This window comes from Pinus tabuliformis, chromosome 4_1 (genome assembly GCF_031772625.1).
Source record: "Pinus tabuliformis cultivar Carrire ecotype Pingquan chromosome 4_1, CPIR1, whole genome shotgun sequence".
In the NCBI taxonomy this organism is placed as follows: domain Eukaryota; kingdom Viridiplantae; phylum Streptophyta; class Pinopsida; order Pinales; family Pinaceae; genus Pinus; species Pinus tabuliformis.
This window is the reverse complement of record NC_142303.1, coordinates 143509099-143523814: the sequence shown is the minus strand read 5'-3', so window position 1 is coordinate 143523814 and position 14716 is coordinate 143509099. Positions and strand designations below refer to the sequence as shown.

The following is a 14716-nucleotide window of genomic DNA, read 5'->3' as shown; positions in this document are numbered from 1 at the left end:
GCAGAAAGATGAGGTATACCAATTAGTTTTCAATGTTCCCAATATGAAGGGATGATTCTTCATGAGTTCTTCCTACTCAAGGACTACAATATCATTAAATATTGAACCATCATCCTAAACACAAGGCTATGTGGGGGTGCTCCTGGGAGCAAGGAAAATTTTAAGGATGGAAATTTATCTTAAAGTTTAGAAACCTTGGAAAATCCCACTAGTCCATAATATGAAATCTATAAAATGTTTTGAGATATTTTTGTAAAAATATTCAAATTTATAATATGTTCATATAGTTTATATATAATTCTTTGGCATTTTTAGGGTAAAATAATTTCATTCTATAAAGTCTGGACGAATCATTTTTATAAAAAAAATGGAAATTAACGAATCTTTTTTTTGGAAAAAGTATAGAAAATTAGCCCATGGGCGAATATTAGCCCCTAAAATTTTCCCTGCCTGGGAGTGCTTCTGGAGACAAAACAACAAATGGCACAACAATTTCATTCAAAGAAACATTTTCAAGGGATGGGTTTTGGTTATGTAGCACAGAACCAGGTGCCTATATTATTTACCAAATGAAACATGCCCCAGCTTTGGTGGTCAATAATGCAGAGGTTTCATCACTTTTTCCACCCTTCAAAAAAAATAAATGTGTTTTGGCCAAAACTTGATGCACTAACCCAATGGATTTTCACTTCATGGATTCCAAATTATGACATATACATGTTCCCCAAAGGATTCTTTATAGTCCAATTTGACACACAAAATGACTTATATTTTGTTCTATAGGAAGGGCCATGGTTTTGGGGAAATGTTGGGTTATTCATCACTCCATGGTTTTCAGAGTTTGATGCTACAATAATGGTAGTTACAACCATGCCGATTTGGGTGAGGCTTCCAAACCTTCCCCTTCCTTTCTAGCACCATAAAGTCCTTAAAGACATTAGGAATGCATTGGGAAAATTCAAAAAAAGGACATGGAAAGAATAGAAAAAAGTCTCTTCACTTTTCCAGAATATGTGTGTAAGTAGATCTAAGCAAAGGACTTCCATATCACATAATCTTGAAGCACAATAATTTACAATGGTCGCAAGTTTTGGACTATGAGAATACGACATTCTGATGTTGTGAATGTTTTCAAACATGTCACTTGCAGAATAATTGCCCACGGGCTAAGAAAAACCCCAAAAAAAAAAAAAGCAACTCAATCATCCTATAGGATGGTAGTTTACCAAGCCTCCCCTTTCAGAGGACAAAGAAGAAGAAACCAAAGAGAATATTCAAGCCCAGTTTGAAGAGGAGAATATGACTCAATTTGGTCAACAAATGGAAGAGGACTCTCTGACATAGATAGGATCAATAATCCAAATTCAACAGGGCTCTTCCCCTTGTAGGCATGCATATTACAAATGGGATCAGAGGCACTAAAAGAGCTCATGTTCTCGAGAGTTTTGACTCAAATAAAGAAGCCCCCTAAGTGGAAGTATATAGAGCATTGGCATTGGTTCCTATTGAACCAACTTCGGATGGTTGGCACAAAGTGCATAAAAAGAAGGGTAAAAAGTCTAGCTAAATGCGGAAAATGTCAATATTCATTGCCCGCATCCATTGTATATGTAATATGTATGTTTTTCTTTTCTTTTTATTTTAGCTCTATGCCACAAGGTGTTTATAGATGGAATGCTTCATAGCATATGCAAAATATAATTTTATTTTTTCTCAAAGATAAATAAAATTACACTTTTTTTCAATAAATAAACAAAAAATATAAACAAACAAAAACAACACAAAACATATTATATTTTAAAGATATATATTAATATAATTATATAGATAGGATAGATTTCACAATCTCACTAAATAAATGTTAATATATTTTTAATATTATTATAAAATATATTTAATTTTTTTTTATAAAATAATTTTTTTAAATAAATTTATTAAAAAATTTATATATATAAATAATAATCACCTCATAAATAACCACAATTATTACAATGACATCTCACCAATTACATTTGGAGTTGTCTTTAGTGTGACTTTTTGGACTTTTTGGTACCAGAATTCAATGGAAGAATTTGAGGTGAAACCTTCATTTGTGTTATTTACACTGGTTTTTTGACTATATATATGGATTCAACACCCTGAAAAACCTCTAAGGCACTTGGATTGTGCAGGGCTTACCCATCAAACTTGTGATTTCAATAAATTCATGCTGGATTTTATAGAAATTAGACTAGAAAAAGCCACCGAAAAGGCTTCCAAAAAATTTCACTAACGACAACTGGATTACATTTGAAAAAAGAAAATTATAAAATTTTTATTAAATGGATATGTGGAAACATTAACTCCTGATTTCAAAAATAAAAATTACTTTATAATTCAATTGGTTTTAGTGCCTCCCCTCCCAAGGAGCATCACCAAAATGATTCTCATTGGCGCATCGGTAGTTTATTAACCTTTGGCTTTGTGTCCATCAAAAATTTTATTTTCTAACATTATGTGAAGCCACAACTTTGGACCAACGAAAATCTAGGGCTAAGGTTTAAGATCTATCTAAACCCTCCACCAGTGGCTTGTGTTTCTGTACTTTTTGGTGAATATTTCATCATTTAAATATTCCTGAGAATGTCTAGAATCTGCAATTTTATTAATCATTGGATTGCAACGAAGTGTGGGCAATTCAGTTAGCCTTTAGATTACGCCATCATACTATTTACTACAACTTAGCAGAAGTACAATGCATACTGCAAGGATTTTTCCTTTCCTTCATTTTTGATTTGTTGTGTGAACTTCTCAATGTAAAAAATAGGGAAACCAAATAGGTTAAGAAGAGAATCATCATTGTAATACATTCTATAAATAAATAGGAAAGTTTTAATTGGTCTTTTGTAGGGTTGGTTATGCATGTGTATAAAATAATTTTTTATTTTGATAGATGTTAAGGCATAAGTAATGTTATTAAATTTTATATATTTTAATTCTCGATTTGTGCGTGTCATCCTTGCGCAGGGGCCATGCTAATCTTCTCTGTATTGTTCCAATTTTATCAGATGTCTCAATTAGTTAGAGATTATAAAATCAAATTCATAGGTGATAGAGTATGTATACCTCTATAAAATTTAAGAAGAGGAGGGTCTCTTGTCCCATAAACAAGGGGTCTCATAAACCAATAATTAGAATTTTTTTTTTGTATCCCAAAGGAACCCAACAACCTGCTTGACACGTAGCTACTAGTAAACCTCTAAGGGCATACAACCTGTCCTCCTCTCAGTAAACTGGGTCACAAGCAGGGGGATTTGAACCTTGGATCTCTCAATTTTCACAGATTTCACATTTCTTCGATCACCAATTAAGCTTATTTTTTGTTGTTGAAGTGTTTTATTCAATGAAATATAATATGTAGGAACTATAAACCTAAGGCTTCCCCTTCTTTCTAAGGCATAATAGTATCACCTTTTTTAATTATCTAGAATAGATGATATGGAAAAGGTTTAGATTTTCAATTGATCCAAGTAATTAGGATTGAGATTGATTCCATGTTTAGGATAGAATTATCTAAATAAGATAGAGAAATCAATGCATTGATCTATCACCTCAATGATTTATTGGACCATTAGGGCATCAATTTTGTCACAAAGTTTCAAATTGGCCCAATCATGTTTGGAAGAACATCATTGACCCAAAAGGGGAGAGAGAGAAAGAAAAAAATCTATGAAAACTATTTGGTTTTGGATATAATTTTTGACATATTAACTCTAGTTAACCTATGGTGAGTGTACAAAGTTGATGGCTTCAAAACTTGCAGTCAAAGTTTTAGAAAATCATTTATTCCTTCAAACCCAAAACATAATCACACTATATATCATCTTGCTTTGAGAGCTTTCAACCTAATAGCTCAACTAGCATGAAACTTAGGCAAGTGAATCACAATAGCATTCATATTCGTTTGGCATGTGTGTGTGTGTTTGTTTCTTTGCATTAAAAATTTTCACTTCTATCAAATGTGTGCATGTTCACTCTACATGGGAAAATTTATATTACTCCAAAATATGAACACTTTTTTAAATGCATAAGAACATAATTTTTCTACAAAACTGGTGCATGTTTTTATTATCTCAAAACATGCATGAGTACTAAGGACCCTAAAATTTAATTTTAAGGGCCATAAAGACTTAATGTCTCTGAAATCTTATGCCTTAATCCACCTTTGGAACCATGGGACCTATTATTCACCCATATGTATGGGTGACCCTAGGAGAAATTTTTTCTCCTATGTTGTAGTATGCCAACCAACAACCCTATCATGATCCACATATAGCTAACCTCATATGCCTCTAATCCATTATCTGGTCAATGCATTCATCTAGCTTGCTCATGTGATGAAGGTAGGTCATCTATTATGAGGTACATTGACCAATTTTGTATTCAAGTCCTTTCATTTAATATTATGGGCATTCTAGTGTGGAACGCGGGTTGAATTGGACGATAGAATATTATTGGTTGTACACTTGTTCTGTTGCTTCACCTTGGTGTTTATCACTTACCCCTAGTCAGAGTGATCTTCCTCGAGGCCTTTCTTTCACCGTATATAAGTGGCACAAATAAGAGGTTGTGACGATGATAGTGTTCCATGATATCCATAATTAAAATTTGACATCATTCCCCTTCTCTGTGTCCTAACTTTTGATTGGTTGTTGTCAGTTGCTTATGTTGGTTCGATATTAATATTGTCTTGTGATATTTAAGGAGTTGTATATACTAAAGGTTGATGCAATTGTATGAATAGAAAGAGCAGGAGCCAATGTTAAAATTAAAACCAATGACAAGAGATGTAAAGCAAGTAAAGGTAGAATTATAGCCTGAGCACTACCCCCCTCTTATATAGCCAACCATCCTCAAGAACATCGATGCATATGATGCCTATCAAAGTAAATGGAACTCCCTATGAAGATCATGGCCCTAGTGAAGAAATTAACTTCCCATCACAAAAATGGGTTATTTCATTATTACATTATAATCAACAAGCTTGTTAAACAAGATATCTAAGGAAAAGAAAAAGGAAAGTATGGGCTTGAAAAATCAAAGGTGAGAAAGGTAACTTAGGCAATGCTAAGCCCTCCCTCTAAAAAGGAATTCATAACCAGTGATTTGATATAACCTCTTTGATAATCATATGGGATTCCTCTACACTAACATAATATTAATCCATTAATATTTCTCCATCCCAAACCTTGATCGATGAAACAATATTTGGAGGCTTTCAACCTCAAGGATCTTGTTTTATGCTCAAAAGTTTCCTTGGACTACTCAAGTGTTTGAGATAATAAATGATATATTAGTACCCACTCCATGTTCTCCAACTCTTGAGAAATGGAAATTACCACAGCACACATTTGGTACCATCCAAACCCAAGGCTTTCTCATTTCCCTTGGCCATGAGCTTTCCTAACCCTTGGTCCTTAATGAATTTAGTGGGTTTAATTTCTAGATTGTATCCCTGAATTTTAGTCACCCACTTTCCTCTAGTTTCCAAACAATCTTGCTGAGATGGATTTTACCGTATAATGGGGAACAAATGCTACAATCCTAGAGTATCCCACATAAGTATATAAATGCTTAAGTGATTTGACTAAGTCATAGGCTTTTTTTCTCCATAATTTCATAATTTAACTCTACACCCATGAGCATCTTGCACATGAATGCAATGGGTTGCTCATAACCTTGTTCATTCTTCTGAAGAAGGACCTCGACAATGGTGTTTTCTAATGGGAATGAAAAGTTTATAAACTATTTAGTATAATCATGCCTCACCAATACCAGTTCGTGGGTAGTGACATCCTTTATATGATGGAAGTAATTTCTACTAGCCTCATCCCACTTGAAGGTAACATCTTTCTTTAACAAATTGTCTAGGGGTTTGAAAATCTCAACAATGTTTGATACAAACCTCCTAATAAATTTGACCTTACTAAAGAATGATTAGAGCTCCTTTTTATGTATCCAAATCAAAACAGCATAGAAACATAAGAAAAGATAGATCAACGACTAGATAATAAGCCACTTCGAGGGGGCAACCTCCCTTTACATCACATAAATGAAAAATTCTTGGATGATTCAAATGACAAAAACTACTTGGTATATAAAGGAGTCTAAAGGGTCAAAATATAATTAGGGCCTACATAACAATAATAATGTAAGGGAATAACAATAACAATAGTGGTCTTCTATGGGGCACAACGATAACAATATGGGGGCTACACTAGTATTATACGGACCCCCTTCAAAAAAGTGTTTTCCTCAACGCTTGAGTAGTTTTGGATGCTTTTATATAAAATACTCATTCTCTTATGTGGAATCTTCAACATGTAAGTTCTTCCACTTAATGAGATACTCTAAAAGTGATCGATTTCGTAGCTGTCAGATTCTTGTTTCCGTGATTTCTTCAAGATCCAATATGATTTTTCCTTCCTTTTTAAGTTTTGGAAATATAGTTTGAACTAGAATCTTATCACCTATAACCTTCTTTAAGCATGAAACATGGAAAACTGGGTGTACTCACGAAGATGCAGACAACTCCGATTTGTATTCCATAGTACCAATATTTTGCAAAACCTTGTAAGGGCCATAGTACTTGGGTGATAACTTATTATCCTTGTTAGATTACTTGAGGGACATTTGTTTGTATGGTTGTAGCCATAACAATAACCAATTTCCCACATCAAAACTTCTTTCACTGTGATGTTGATTTGTCTGTTGTTTCATTTGATTTTGCACCAAGGTCAGGTTATCCTTTAAGAGTTGGATAAATTTTGTTCGATCCTCAATGTGATCTTCCACTACTTGAACCTTAGTATTGTCTCTTAAAGACGATGTGATGGAAGATGGATGATATCCATAAAGCGCCAGAAATGGGGTCATTTTTATTGTGGTATGGAAGGAAGTATTATACCACCATTATGCTAGAGGTAACCACTTAACCCATTGTGTGTATTTATTAGATACAAAGTAACGAATATATCCTTCCAAATATTTATTCATTATCTCGGTTTTCCCATCAGATTAAGGGTGATAAGATGACCTATGAGATAATTGAGTACCAAGACACAAAAATAATTATGTCCAAAAAATTCTAGTGAAAATGGGATCTCTTTCACCTACAATAATCTTTGGGTTTCCATGTATATTTTGAATTATTTCCACAAATGCAATAGCAACTATACTAGCTTTGAAAAGATGAGATAGTGCACAAAAGTGTGCATATTTGGTAAGTATATCAACTACCACCATTATGACACTCCTTCCTTCAGAATTGGGTAAACTTGTGATAAAAGCCATTGAGACCTCCTCCCAATGCTAACTTGGAATGGGTAATGGTTGTAAAAGATCTAGGATCTTAATTGTCTCAATTTTTTTTATTGGAAAAACAAAAATTCTACCACAAACTTCTAAATATTAGATTTAAGGCCATCCAAAAAATATTCCTTCTTGACCATGTTGTAAGTTTATAACAATCCCGATTGCCCTCCTATGGGAGGGGTGTGCAATTCCAAAATAACCTTTTGTTTGAGTTGGGAGTTCTTACAAATATATAAGTGATATTTGTACCACAGAGAATCATTTTTCCAGATAAATGTATCAAATGCACTAGGATCTTGGTGCAACTTTTGAATGAGTGTCCACACCTCTTCGTCATTCTTCCATTCATCCCTTGCTTCAGTTATCCAATCAAGTTGGATAATATAAATGGCATAGGGCAATGCCTCCACATCCTCGTCCCTTCTTAAGAGTGCATCTGCAACAACATTTTTCTTCCCTTTTTGTAGATGATTTCAAAGTCATAACCCAAAATATTTGTGACCCATTTCTGTTGCTCTTTTAAATATAATATTTGTTCCAAGAAGTGTTTAAGACTATCATGATCTGTTTTTATCTTGAATTGTCTTCTTAGTAGGTAAGGGCGTCATTACTTCAGGGCATGTAGTATTGCCAACATTTACTTCTCATAAATAGGTTTGTGTAAACACATTTCCTTGATTGGACAATTTTCAAAAGCAACGGGTCTTCCTTTTTTCATTAAAACAACACCAATGCCACTTCCCAAGGCATCACATCCCATAATTAAGGTTTTTGTGAAGTTTAGTGTAGCCAAGACCGGAGCTTGACATATTTCCTCTTTAACATGGTCAATGTCCTTAGTTTCTTTTGGAGTCCAAAAAAATGCAAGGATTTCTTCAGTAATGTTGTTAGATGTGTTGCTATTTTCCCATAATTTTTAGCAAACTTGCAATAATACCATGTCAACCTGAGCACTACTCAAAGATGGCTTAAGGTTGTGGGGATTTTCTATTCCTTGCTGGATTTAATTTTGTTAGGGTCTACCTTAACACCCTCATGAGATACAATATGAACCAAACATTCCACTTTTCGTACCCCAAAGAAACATTTGGAGGGTTTTGAATACAATTGTTTCTCCTCCAATAGTTTAAGCACCCTGTCAACATGTTAAACATGATCTTTCCAATGCTTGTTTTAGATTAGCATATCATCAAAAAAATGCTAACACAATTTTTCTAAGGAAGGTTTTGAAAGTGGAATTCATCAAACCTTTGAATGTGGAAGATACATTAGTAAGGCCAAAAGAAATGACCAAAAATTCATAATGACCTTCATGAGTTCTAAATGTTGTTTTCAGAGTGTCTTTTGTCTTCATTTTAATTTGATGAGATCTTGAATGAAGATCCAACTTGGTGAAGTAAATTGTTCCTTGTAGTTCATTAGAAATTCATCAATGACGAGAATGGGAAATTTATCTTTAATAGTGAGCTTATTGAGCTCTCTATAATTATGACACTTAAACCTTGATCCATCCTTCTTGTGCACCAATACTACTAGAGAAGAGAAATAACTTTGGCTAGGTTGAATTATACTTGCCTCTAACATTTCTGCAACCATATGTTCAATTTCACTTGTTTGGGCATTGGGATATCTATAAGGTCTAATGTTTGGAGGAACACTCCATGGAATCAAGTGAATAGCATGAACATTATCATGAATAGGTGGGAGACCTTTGGGAGTCTCAAATACCTTGGAATGATTGTCAAGAACTCTTTGGAGAACTGGAGAAATGGATGAATTATATGTTTGAACATCTAGTGAGCATAATTGTGCAATTAACCCATGTTGTTCCATCTTCAAAATATTTTTCATGCCATTAGAGTTGAGTATATTCTCGGGTTTCCCTATGATACCCTTTAATTCAATTTCGTTTCCTTCCAAAAAAAAAATCAAGAAATGTTCTTGAAAATTAAAAACTATCATCCCCAAAGATTGTAACCATTGGACTACTAGTACAACATCAACACCACCCATTAGAATGGTAAGCATTGGACTATTCAATATCTATTCCCCCATTGTTATATTAATATTATGGCACTTCCCTAAGAAATTTACAGTTCCTTCATTTGTAACCATCACTTGACACTTTGGTATTAGATATAGGAATCAATTCAAATACCTGGCTATCTTACAATGAATAAAATTATGGATACTACCTAACTCAATCAACACTATTATTTTCTACTTTTTGATATATCCATCTATCTTGAGAGTTTGTGGAGTGGTTATCCCTACCAATGCATTAAAAGATATGGTCGGATTCATTTCTTATTTTTCAACCCTTGGGGTTGGTTCCTAGTGTATATATTTTCTTTTGATGTTTCTTGTTCATTTTCTTCCTCCTCTTCACAATCTATGTAAAATAATTTCTTCTCAGCACACTTATGACCTTTAATGTATTTTTTATCACAATTGTAACAAAGCCCTTTTTCTATTTTTTCCTCCTGTTTTTTAGGTGTCAACCTTATAGGTTGTGGAAGGCTAGGAGTGGCAATACTTCCATCTTTATAGTTGTGAGTGGTATACTTCCTTATTTCCATAATTTTGCTTTCAACTTTTCTTGCCACCCTGAATGCATTCTCTAATGATTCAGGTTCCTAAAGGAAAACCTCATGTTGGATGTTATCCTGTAAAGTCCCTATGAAAACATCAATCTAATGTTCCTCTAGAATATCATTTACCTTGATATTCAATCTTTCGAAGTCCTCAAGGTGTTGTGCAACTAAACCCTTCTATTTGAGATTTATCAATTGGCTAAAGAAGGTACTACTCTTTATATCCTCATAATGTGCCATCAATCCATCCTTAAAAATTATCCAAGTGACAAGTGATTTACAAGAACAAACCAATCGATATGAAAAAAGTGATTGGGCTATAAATATAAAACCTTTGGTGTGTTTTTCACATCATGTAGATCAAAGAATTGCTCCATCTATAGTATCCATGATATGATACCCTCGCCATCAAACTTACTCATATGAATATTTGGAATATGATTGATATTCAACCCAAAGTTTTAGTCTCTAAAATGATTATTTACATTCCTTTTTTTTTATCATGAGTTTCGTGGGATACCTTGTCACCATTAGGAAGCCTTTCTTGTAGCAACTTTGCCAAAACATCCTTCAAACCTTCCATGTCTCCTTTGAAACCATCCATGTCCCTTTTTATGTCTATTTTTATGCTTGTTTTTATGTCTTCTTTTAAGCACTTCATTATCACTTCCAGTTCATATTTGGTTTCTCTTTGCGAGAGAAATATTTGTTGAACATTATCCCATAATTTTGATATATCATGTTGCATTTCTTTGCCTTCATGCGTCATAGTAGAGTTTTCCAAGGGCTTAATGGATGTAGAATTTTTTTGTTTGGGAGTAATTTTGGAATTAATTAATGATATAAATATGCTTCACTATGCCTTTTGAATCACTTCAAACTAATTTTTGAAACAAAAGTTATGCAAATTAAAAATACACACCTTTTTAAAGCTTGGTTTGAGCTTGTTAATATGGATATCCTTGAAAATATTGTATCTCTGTGATTTCAACTTCCCAAGATCTGAAATTACATCATGAGGTAGCTCTTTGTGTCTTCTTTCCAACCCCACAATTAGACTAATATTGGATTCTTCAAGTTAAAGTTTTTCAAATCTCCTAGGATAACCTGATTATGGACTGGTTCAGTAGAGCGAACTGTATGAACTGCCACATGTCATTGTTTTAACCTTCATCCCTAAAACTTGTACCCAAAAAATATAGTTTGTTCACTTTCAGTCACTTTTTACAGAATTCAAATCTAATGCTCAAGGAGAAATTATGACATTTTCTAGGGACACCTTTTTGAGACTAAATTAGAGAGTATACAGAAACCCTAACTTTCTTAGACCATATCTATGAAAATATAGCGAACCAAGGTATAAAATTGTAACCAACTATTCATCAATATTTTGGCTTCATGTGGTAATAATTTCATAGTCTAAAGGTTCACAAAAGAGGAATTATAGAAAAAATTCCATGATGACCCATTTGAAGCAACAAAACCCAAGAATCAAGAGCTTTGATACCAAATGTTATGTATCTAGATAAAAATAGCACCAAAACATAAGAAAAGATAGATCAATGACTAGATAATAAGCCACTTTAGTGGGTAACCTCCATTTACATCACATAAATGAACAATTCTTGGACGATTCAAATGATAAGACATCCATGGCATATGTAGGAGTCTAAAGGATCAAAATATAATTAGGGCTTGCATAACAATAATAATGTAAGGGAACAAAAATAACAATAGTGGGCTTCTATGGGGCACAATAATAACAATATGGGGGATACACTCGTATTATAGGGACCTAATATACCTTTACACTCCTTGGTTGAAAAACTTGTTGGATTTCAACACTATGTGTCAGAGAAGTTTTCCTTCAGTCATATCCAACACTATCTTCTTGGGATTTAAGGAAATCACATACTTGCAACATCACCCAAAGACTAGTTGAAAATTATTAATATGATCAAGCCTTTTCCTTGAGAATATAGTGAGGTCATCTTAATAAATATTGATAATTTTCCTAATGATTTCATGGAATGTATAATCCATTTCCCTTTGGAAAGTGGCACCTTCATTTTGTAGCCCAAAGGGAATTCTAATGTATTCAAAAATACCTGAAGGAATTGTGAATGTCATTTTCTCTTTGTATAATTCTTTGACCCTGAAATCCCATCAAGGAATGACATCATGTCATACCCTATAATTTGTTATAACAACATTTCCATGTTGGGAAACAAGTAGTCGTCTTTGATAGGGGCCACTCTAAGATCCACACACAAGTGGATTTTAAGCAAAGTGGTATGTCTAGATAGAGAAATGATTCCCACATTCAATCTTTTCTTAAGTTGTTGTTTAATAAGAGGGGTTATCTTTGGATTAATATTCCAAAGTTTTTTGCTAAAAGTCTTGGCACCCTCAGCTAAATTGATTGTGTGTTGTATAGCATTATCCTGACAAGATTTCAGGTTGTTGTATGACCAAGCAAAGACGTCCTTAAATTCCATCACTAAAATTTGAATCTTACTCTCTTTGGGAGTGATGTGACTACCAACCTTATTCATTTTCAGATTAGCCTCAATCCCTACATTGATCTCTTCATATTATTTTGGGATGATTGATCCAATTGATCCTTTGAAAGCATAATCTCAGCTAAAACATGCTTCTAAAGGAATTAAACCTGGGGGAATATTATTAAAGGGTAAAGGTTCTACATGATGTTCCTCCCTCCAATTATGCTCATTTCCCTTGAGAAATATGACAATTTTATCATCATCATTAAAAACTTGTCAGTTATAAACATTGTCTAGAATAGAAGGTTTATAAAGCACCTTGATTCTACTACCCTTCTCTAACTCTAGGAAAGGTTGTATAATTAATGCAAACATGGCTAGTGAATCACCAATAATTTTCAGACCTTGGCACCACTTCTATGCCAAACACATCAAAAGAATATATGATCCCCACGACTTCATGTATATAATTTCTATGTCTTTCATTCTTATAGCCACAGGTGATGAAAATAATGGAAAATGAAGAAAATAGAGGCCTCATTCATAAAAAGGATTATAAGGATCAATTGGTAACCTTTTGTCAGTTTAGCTTTGGAGCTCTTTCATTATTCTCTCTCTTTCTCATACTCTTGCATACTTAGAGTTTTCTTGGAGCAAGAAAGGAAAAGAAGGCAAGAGGAAGCAAAGATCAAGCGGTGAAAGGTAGGATCAAGCAACTACCACATGCTTCATTGCAGGTGTCGACTTGAATGTGTATTTTCCTTGCTAGATTTGGCATGCATGGTATTGCATGTGGTTCATTTCTATCATGGCATGGGTTTTTCCAGGTGTGACAGGTTTTCAGCCTAGCCTTGTCATTTCCGAATAACCATGGTGTGATGGGGTTCTCGTGTTTGGTTGAGCTGGATTGCCGAATGGATTCGAAGTTGAGTGAGGTGGATCTACGAAATGATAGAACACATGGCCTAGTAACCCCTGAACCAGACTATGGGTTGCGGTAAAGCCAAATTTTGTGTTGCCTCATATGGCCTAGGAATCCTTACCGATGAATGGCAGGATGTACAGTGAGCCTAGAGGTGGTTTTCTCTCCGTTGGGCCTTGTAATCCCAGGTTTGGGATATGCGGTAAAGCCTGGAGAGTGGGTCTCGGTTTAGGGGCTCGTGATCTTAGTTTGGATTACGATAAAGCCTGAGAGACTAGGAGACAGGAAAATTCCTCACGATGTAGGTGGAGAAATCCAGTGGAATCCATGCTTGTTTGGCCTAGTGATCTGGTGGAGATCATTGTAAACCCTGTTATTATGTGTTTATTATGTTTGCTTAGTGATCTGGGATGGATTACGGTAAAGCCTGGTTTCTATTTATGAGGGTGAGGTGGTTTAGCCTCAGTATGCCCTGGTTGATTTCTTTTGGTTTGAGTCCCACATTCATGCTTGGAATATGGCACGGGGATGAATGGATGAAGAGAGATTTGGCTCAGCCATTCTATGGTCAAGTGGAACGAGTGGAACGTGGTAGTCCCATCTCTGGTTGGTTCATTGCATTGATTAATGAGAGATTCATTCCCTTGATTTCTATGTGAAAATGTATTGATGTATATATGGATTTTCATGGCTGATATGTTTATGGTATTTTTGTTCATATTATGTTGGTTATATGTACATTTTGTGACAATAGTTATGTATGACTCTCAACCTTTTTTTACTTGTATTTGAATGGATATGGTATCTATGACCTAAAACAATGTAAACTTTGAAACGGGAACTATAAACTCAAAATGGGAACTTTGGCCAAAAAAAACCCCATAAAAACATCAAAAACAGTGCTAAAAACGAAAAGTGTTGATGCTGGAATAACACTTTTTTTTTCTAGGGTAAATTTTCAACATGTTTTAAAAATGGCGGTGAAAACCATTTTTTTGTGCAAAAATTGTCCAAAAAACACCCTCAAAACGAAAAGTGTTGACGCTGGAATAACATTTTTTTTTCAAAGGTAAAATTTCAACATTTCGAAATAATGGCATAAAAGATTTTATCATGACCCCGAAAAACATTAAAATTTCAAAAGAATAATGAAGACATAAAATAAAATTAAAAATTAAAAAATGAAAACAATGAAAAAACACAAAAAAAGTTAATAAAATAACAAAACATAAATTAAAATATATACTAAAAACAAAATATTAAAAAAATCAAATATTAAAAATAATAATAATTAACGAAAAAAAAAATCAATCATAAAATTATTTAAAAAAAAAAAACAAAAT

At 33.8% G+C, this 14716-nt stretch overlaps 1 non-coding gene across 1 annotated transcript; it reads right to left on the bottom strand.

Annotated features, from left to right (window-relative positions):
* Positions 1-2960: 2960 nt before the first annotated feature.
* Positions 2961-3068, bottom strand: LOC149174614 (U6 spliceosomal RNA). Its single transcript, XR_016258960.1, has one exon. It is a non-coding gene; the product is annotated as a U6 spliceosomal RNA (small nuclear RNA).
* Positions 3069-14716: the final 11648 nt, after the last annotated feature.